This window comes from Bison bison, unplaced genomic scaffold (genome assembly GCF_000754665.1).
Source record: "Bison bison bison isolate TAMUID 2011002044 unplaced genomic scaffold, Bison_UMD1.0 scf7180017862275, whole genome shotgun sequence".
Lineage (NCBI taxonomy): Eukaryota > Metazoa > Chordata > Mammalia > Artiodactyla > Bovidae > Bison > Bison bison.
The window spans coordinates 673,036-681,304 of record NW_011492847.1 but is presented as its reverse complement, the minus strand read 5'-3'; the positions used below and the strand labels follow the sequence as shown (position 1 = coordinate 681,304).

The 8,269-nt window shown below is 40.8% G+C and overlaps 1 protein-coding gene across 2 annotated transcripts in view; it reads right to left on the bottom strand.

Moving 5' to 3' along the window:
- The window catches only part of CCL28 (chemokine (C-C motif) ligand 28), a 49,487-nt gene that overhangs the window by 6,460 nt on the left and 34,758 nt on the right, over positions 1-8,269 (bottom strand). Inside the window, exon 5 of one of the 2 annotated variants that reach the window (XR_824627.1) lies at positions 2,826-2,910. The gene's annotated coding sequence lies outside the window, so the exon portion shown is untranslated. Of the gene's footprint in view, positions 1-2,637; positions 2,911-8,269 lie in introns of those variants that run through there. The other variant, XM_010832796.1, reaches the window with a different exon arrangement.

Genomic DNA, 8,269 nt, shown 5'->3' with positions numbered 1-8,269 from the left:
TTCCCCATCTATTTCCCAAGAAGTGATGGGACCGGATGCCATGATCTTCGTTTTCTGAATGTTGAGCTTCAAGCCAACTTTTTCACTCTACACTTTCACTTTCATCAAGAGGCTTTTGAGTTCCTCTTCACTTTCTGCCATAAGGGTGGTGTCATCTGCATATCTGAGGTTATTGATATTTCTCCTGGCAATCTTGATTCCAGTTTGTGTTTCTTCCAGTCCAGCATTTCTCATGATGTACTCTGCATATAAGTTAAATAGCAGGGTGACAATATACAGCCTTGACGTACTCCTTTTCCTATTTGGAACCAGTCTGTTGTTCCATGTCAAGTTCTAACTGTTGCTTCCTGACCTGCATACAAATTTCTCAAGAGGCAGATCAGGTGGTCTGGTATTCCCATCTCTTTCAGAATTTTCTACAGTTTATTGTGATCCACACAGTCAAAGGCTTTGGCATAGTCAATAAAGCAGAAATAGGTAGTATTCAAAGTAAAGACTAATTATCAGTGCAGTTTGGAGGCATAAGTTATCTCTCTGCTTCCTAAGATTTTTGTAAACTGTAATGTACCTAAAGCTACTCGTCACCCTAACATCCATCTTCCCATTGTTCCCCTAATAATAGTTTTAGTGGGGCATATGACCACCAGAGAGGAATGTATGTCCCTGGGGAACATATGTATACCTGTGGCGGATTCATTTTGATATTTGGCAAAACTAATACAATTATGTAAAGTTTAAAAAAAAAATTGTATTTATTTACTTTTAGCTGTGCTGGGTCTTTGTTGCTAACGCAGGCTTTTCTTTAGTTGAGGTGAGTAGGGGCTACTCTCTAACTGTGGTACATAGGCTTCTCACTGCGGTGGCTTCTTTTGTTGTGGAGCACAGGCTGTATAGGGCACAGGGGCTCAGTAGTTGTGGCTCCCAGGTTCTAGAGCACAGGCTCAGTGGTTGTGGGGCACAAGCTTTGTTGCTCCATAGCATGGGGCTTCTTCCCAGATCAGGGATCAAACCTGTGTCTCTTGCATTGGCAGGTGGATTCTTTACCACTGTGCCACCAGGGAAGCCCTTCCTTTTTTTTTTTTTTTTTTGAATTTGGGTGTTTGTGAGGTGAACTCCTGGCAATAGATTCGAGGGAATATGGTATTTAACCTCCCAATCATGCTCTTAAAAGAAAAGAGCATTTCCTCCCTCACTCCCATCTCACTCATCCTCATCTTCTGGGTTGATTGTCCTCCCCACTGCCAAATTCTTATGTTCAAGTCCTAGCCCCTCTTCCTCAGTACTCAAGAATGTGACCTTATTTAGAAATAGGGTTGTTGTAGATGTAATTAATTAAGGCCACTGGGGTGGGCCCTCATGCAATATAACTGGTGTCCTTATAAATGGGAAATTTGGGCACAGAAATAGGCACACGCAGAGAAAAGATGATGGGAAAAAACACAGGGAGAAGAGGACCATCTGCAAGCCAAGAAGTTGCTGGGAGCCGCTCCCTGCCCTCACAGACCTCAGAAAGACCCAAGAATACCGACGCCTTGATTTCAGACTTCTAACCTCTAGAACAGTGAGAAAATAAATTCCTGTTATTTAGGTCATCCCGTTTAGACTACTTTTTTTATGACAGACCTAGCAAAATTACTGCAGCCTGGGGGTGGCTCCAACTCACGGTGGTGAACCATGGGACAGGCTCACTTGTGGACGAGAGCGCAACAGAAAAACAAGGCAAATGACACCATGAAGCCACCATTTCAGCCTCGGAACGAAGGCTCGTTTTACACCTGGAGTGCTATGCAAGGAGAGAGAAATAAACCTCTGTCTAGTTTGGACTACTTTTGTTTCAGCATCTGAACCAGAATGCCAACTAACAATGATTCCTAAGCAACCTGTTTACTGTAACTCTTAGCTAAGGGGAATGTTCTATTTTGGATGGAAGACATTTATCATTTGGGGTTGGAAGAGGGGAGAAAATGGGCACACTCACTCCTGTGCACTAAATACAGCCATTCAGGGACTTCCCTGGTTACCTAGTGGTTAAGACACTGTGCTTACAATGCAGGGGATGTGGGTTCAATCCCTGGTGGAGAAGCTAAGATCCCACATGCCGTGCAGTGCGGCCAAAACCAAACAACAATAAAATAACTATAAAGGCATGAAGTCAAAATTCTGTGAACTGGTCTCATGGCATTTCGTGGTTGAACAAAATGGTCTTGTCTAGAAGTTTTCTTCAAATAACTGGTTCTCATGCCACTCAAATGAATTCCTGTACTAATTACTATTATTATTGTGTTTACTAACTATTATCCTCCTTCCCATTAGGCCTTTCTTTCTTGTAAGTGTATTTTTTTTTTTTTTTTTAATATTTTACCCTCTGGTTTGGGCTTTGAACTTCCTGGGGAACTGCCATGGATAAGGCTTCTTGATCAGAATCCTAAATCAGCAGAATTTAGGCTGAGTCTGATAAAAAAGAAAATCAAGTAATTATTGGTAATTTTATGTTCAGATATATGATGCCATGTCAATGTCAATAAAAGATATTTTATTCAAGTATTTGGCTTTTATATAGTCAGAAATGAGATCTCAAATTATTAAATAAGAAACAATTCCTCTTATTCCTCAAGATAATAGCAGTTTTTCAAACCTAAACACTCCATTAATCTTCATTCCATTTGGCTTCAGATATCCTGTCACTCAGGTTTCTGCCAGGCTTGGAATATCTCTGTTTGATGTTAAGCAATCCCTTTTTCCTCAGTTTCTCTCGGCCTTTTATATCAATAGCTCCCACTGTCGACCATATTTTCTATTAAAGCGTTTAAAAGAAGCTGCCTCACCTGATTCCCAGTCCTCAGTGTGTGTTCTTTAATTGTAGAATTTTTGGACTTCCCGGCAGTCTAGGTTTGATCCCTGGTTGAGGACCTAAGGTGCCACAGGCAGCAGGGTGTGGCCAAAAATTAAAGAAAAAACAAAAAAGAAGAAGAATGAGACTTCCCTGGTGGTCCAGTGGCTAAGATCCCATGCTCCCAATGTAGGGGGCCTGGGTTTGATCCCTGGTCAGAGAACTAGATCCCACATGCTGCATCTGAGAATCCGAAAGCTGCAACTAAAGATCCTGCTTGCTGCAATTAAGACTCAGGATGCAACCAAATAAGTAAAAGAATAAATAAACATCTAAAAAATACTTCAGGATTTGTTACCATTTTCTCTGATAACATTATCCCTTTTATATTCATTATCTACTGCTGCGTAACCAATTGCCTCAGAATTAATGGCTTGACACAACACACCTCTATTATCGTACAGTGTCTGTGGGTCAGTAATCCAGATATAGCTGAGCTTGGTCTTGTGCTTCAGACTCTCTCAACAGGCTCAATCAAGGGTGTTCTGAGATGGCCTACATCTGTCTGGGGAGTGTGTCTTTCTATCCCTGGAATCTTCCAGGGAAGAATACTGGAGTGGGCTGCCAGTTCTTCCTCCAGGGGATCTTCCCAACCCACAGATTGAACCGGCATCTCCTCCATTGGCAGGCGGATTCTTTACCACTGCACTAATTTGAAAGCCCGTTGCTAGATCGTATGGTAACTCTTGGGATTTTTCATTTTAACTTTTAACTCTTAAAGGAACCTCCATTGTTGTTTAATCGCTGAGTCATGTCCAGCTCTTGCAAACCCATGGACTGTAGCCAGCCAGACTCCTCCATCTATGGAATTTTCTAGGCAAGAATACTGGAGTGGGTTGCTATTTCCTTCTCTCTTTTAACTTTTTAAAGAACTTCCATTCTGTTTTCCACAATGGCTGTACCAATTTACATTTTCAACAACAGTGTAGGGGGTTCCTTTTTCTCCACATCCTCTCCATTAATGAATGTAACATTTTAAATCTGTCCATTCTACTTTGGATGAGCACTTAGTTCTCATTTGTTGCTATGAATATTCTTATGTATGTGTTTTGGTGAACATATTTATTTAACTGGATATTGCTTAAGTATAGAATTTCTGGGTCATAGGGTAGGTATCTAGCTTTAGTAGATATTACTAGACAGTTTTCCAAAGTGATGCAATTAATTTACATCCCCACCAGCACACATGAGTCCCAACATTTGGCATCTTCTTAATTTCAATCTTAGCCATTTTGGTGAGTCCAGGGTAACTCTGAAAGCTGAGACTCAAATAGGAAGTCACCCTTTTTCTTCACCTTTTATAATCCCCAAGACACGCACTTCCTCCTAAACCTACTTTTCTTGATGACTGTACAATTTGCCTTCAGCTGTCTGGTCTGGGTTCAGCAAAGTCAACCTGTCAGAAGCTGTTTATTCTGCCCTACTTCCTTCTGCAGAAAAGGTTCTGTAATTCACTGATACAGATAGTTATGACCTGGGAGAACAAGAAACAGAAATGGAGATAAAGTTCATTTTATGGACAGGCTGATGTCAGAGCTATAGAGAAGAGGTAAAAGACGTACAAATTCTGAAAATTCTACAAATTCTATAGAAAATCTTGAAAACAATGGAGCCCAGTCACACTGGGTTTAGTTATTGTCATCTCCCAGGCCAGGACCTTGTGGCATTTAACCCTTAGTATCTCTCTCTCTCTTCAGTAGAGGCTGGTCATTACAGGAATGCAGGACTCTCATGGTGTCCTATTTTCTGGACACACTGGCCAAACAAGAGGTCAGTTGCCTACATATGTGTTTTTAGTGTATATTTATTGAGTGCCTACTATGTGCTAAGCCCTGGATGGAGGAAGGGGATGTTTATTGTTTCGGTAGTTTCTGCAGCAGTAGAATAGCAACAAGATGGAGAGACTACAATCTGTCAGTTGATCCAATTATCTGTCAGTGAATTAAAAGATAGAGCATAGTCACAGTATTGGGGAGAGACCAGGATGAACTTGGAATTCTCTTACATTTACTACAGGGAAAACCTGATTTTACAAAAATTAAAAAAAGAAGGAAATTGCTACAATTGTCAAAAGAGCATCAGATCAGTCATATAAATTATGAAATGTGTCAGAGTTCTATTTGTTCATGGATATTATAAAAATCCAGAGCTCACAGGGAGGCCTGGGCAAACCTGAGAAAGAAGTCAAGTATATAAAGCACACAAATAATGTAGAAAGCAGTTGTGTTTTATCAGGCTCAAGTTGCCTGAATAGTGAATTATTCAGGGTTCATTTATTGAGAAGGATATTAAACTCTAGCACACAACTTGACCTGGCAAGCAAACAATACTTACGTAGTCAGGAGGGTAAAAGAGCCACTCATTGGTTGTGCTAGCTTCTTATTGTCGCATTAAGAAAGTTCTATGAACTCACCCACTTAAAAGAAGTAAAGTGAAAGGAGCTCAGTCGTGTCCAACTCTTTATGACACTACAGACTGTAGCCTGCTGGGCTCCTCTGTTTATGGGATTCTCCAAGCAAGAATACTGGAGGGGGTAGACTATCCCTTCTCCAGGAGGTCTTCCAACCCAGGAATTGAACCGGGGTCTCCTGCATTGCAGGCGGATTCTTTACCAGCTGAGTTACCAGGGAAACCCATTTAAACCACACCCATTTAGTAGCTCAGTCTGTAAACCAAAAGTCCAGACAGGTGGTGTGACTGGGTTCTCTGCTTAGGGTTGTAGAAGGCTGAAATCAAGATACTGACTGGATTGCGTTCCCTCTGGAGGCTCTGTGGGAGTATCTGCTGCAAGCTCATTCTTATTCCTGGCTGAACGAGGCTCCTTGTAGGTGGTGGTGGTGACAGTTTTCATGTGTGACTCTTGTAACCCCATGGACTGTCACATGGGGTCAGTAAGGCTCCTCTCCATGGGATTTCCCAGGCCAGGATTCTGGAATGGGTTGCCATTCTCTTCTCCAGGGGATCTTCTCGACCCTGGGATTGAACCTGGATCTCTTGCATTGCAGGAAGATTCTTTACCATCTGAGTCACCAGAGAAGTTTCTGTAATTATAGGACTGAGGTCTCTACTTCTTTGCTATCTGTCAGCTGGGGCCCCCTTTTAGTAACTGCAGGCCACCCACATTCCTTGGGACTTGGCCTTTCTCCTGTCTTTAAAGCCAATCATGGCATATTGAATCCTTCTCATGTTTTGAAACTGTGACTTAGTCTTACAGGGCTCCTGTGATTAAGTCATTCCCACCAGATAATCTCCCTATTTTACAATCAACTGATTTGTTACCTAAAAGTGCAACACCTAGATTAGTGTTTGGAAGGTGTGTGTATACCAGGGCAGGGAATTATGGGGGTCATTTTAGAAAATTTCCAGCTACAGAGTTTTCCATTTTAGAACCTATCTTAGATTCTAGTCTAGTGATTCCCAACTGGAGTTGAGAGTAAATTTACTCCCCTCTCCTCGAACATATTTGGCAATATCTGGAGACAGCTTTGAATGTCATATAGTGGACAGAGGTCAGAGATACTGCTAATTCATCTATAAAGTATGGGAGAGTCACCATAGTAAAGAATTAGTAGCCAAAGATGTCAGTAGTGCTAGAGTTGAGAGACTCTTCCTTAAAGCATGAAAGATGATTGTTATTTTAGTACAGAATTATAGTTAAATTAAATGTGAAAATATAGGTGATACAAGATAGAAGGATAGAAGAAAAAGAAAAGGAGAAAAGGGTATTTACATTTTACATAAAGAGGAGACTGAAATTCTAGAATTAATGGACTAATGAAGGAAGGTGGGTATACTATTCAAATTATAAAGATAAGGAAAAATAAGTGATAAAACTATCAAGATGAGGAGGGAGAAAGAAAGGGAAATAGGATGCAATGAGGAAACAATAGAAATTGCCTAAAATTGATAAATAAGTAATATTTAAAGCTTTCATTTGGAATTATGGAAGTAACCACTGATGGGGTTCAGAACACACTACCCCAAAACATGGCATCTTAAATATTAAATATTTTAAGCTGAAGGAGTTCAAGAAAATAGCAGAGGCATAATCTTTCTGACCTTCCCCCATCTTTCCTCCCTGAAACAGGTCATAAAATCCTCAGGTGACAGTTATCCTCCCTATATGTGCAAGAGATGAGCAGCCTTATCTCTGAAAGTAAAGGGACATAAAGAAGAATCCTAACAAACAGGTCTTCCTGGTAGCTCAGATGGTAAAGCGTCTGCCTGCAATGCGGGAGACCTGGGTTTGACCCCTGGGTTGGGAAGATCCCCTGGAGAAGCAAATGACAACTCACTCCAGTACCCTTGTCTGGAAAATCCCATGGACAGAGGAGCCTGGTAGGCTACAGTCCATGGGGTGACAAAGAGTCGGACACGACTGAGCGACTTCACTCACTCTCAACAAACAGGTCTTGCTAACTTTCCCCAAGTTGGCTACACTGCATTCATGTTCTTTGATCTATCACATGTATTCCAATGAACAACTACCCATTTGCCATCAAACTCAGCATAAAACTACTCAGGTTTGCTTTTTTGGGTTTTTTATTTCCTTTTGAAGGTTCCCATGTCACACAAAATGTATATTAAATAAAGGTATAGGCTTTTCTCCCATTAATCTGTGTTTGTCAGTTGAATTTTCAGACACAGTCAGGAAAAAGAAGGTGGAAGAAAAGATTTTCTTCCCACACACCACCAGAAAAACAAAACTTAAAAAGTTTAAAAGAAGTCAGAATGGCTGTGATCCAAAAGTCTACAAGCAATAAATGCTGGAGAGGGTGTGGAGAAAAGGGAACTCTCTTACACTGTTGGTGGGAATGCAAACTAGTACAGCCACTATGGAGAACAGTGTGGAGATTCCTTAAAAAACTGGAAATAGAACTGCCTTATGATCCAGCAATCCCACTGCTGGGCATACACACTGAGGAAACCAGAAGGGAAAGAGACACGTGTACCCCAATGTTCATCGCAGCACTGTTTATAATAGCCAGGACATGGAAGCAACCTAGATGCCCATCAGCAGATGAATGGATAAGAAAGCAGTGGTACATATACACAATGGAGTATTACTCAGCCATTAAAAAGAATACATTTGAATCAGTTCTAATGAGGTGGATAAAACTGGAACCTATTATACAGAGTGAAGTAAGCCAGAAAGAAAAACACCAATACAGTATACTAACACATATATATGGAATTTAGAAAGATGGTAACAATAACCCTGTGTATGAGACAGCAAAAGAGACACCGATGTATAGATCAGTCTTAAAAAAAAAAAAAAAAAAAGAAGTTAGCATCAAAGAAGCAGGTCTGGGAAGAGCGAGGACAGAGAAAGAGGATGTTATTGTTCATAATAAATTCTGCCGCACTTTTTTTATTTTT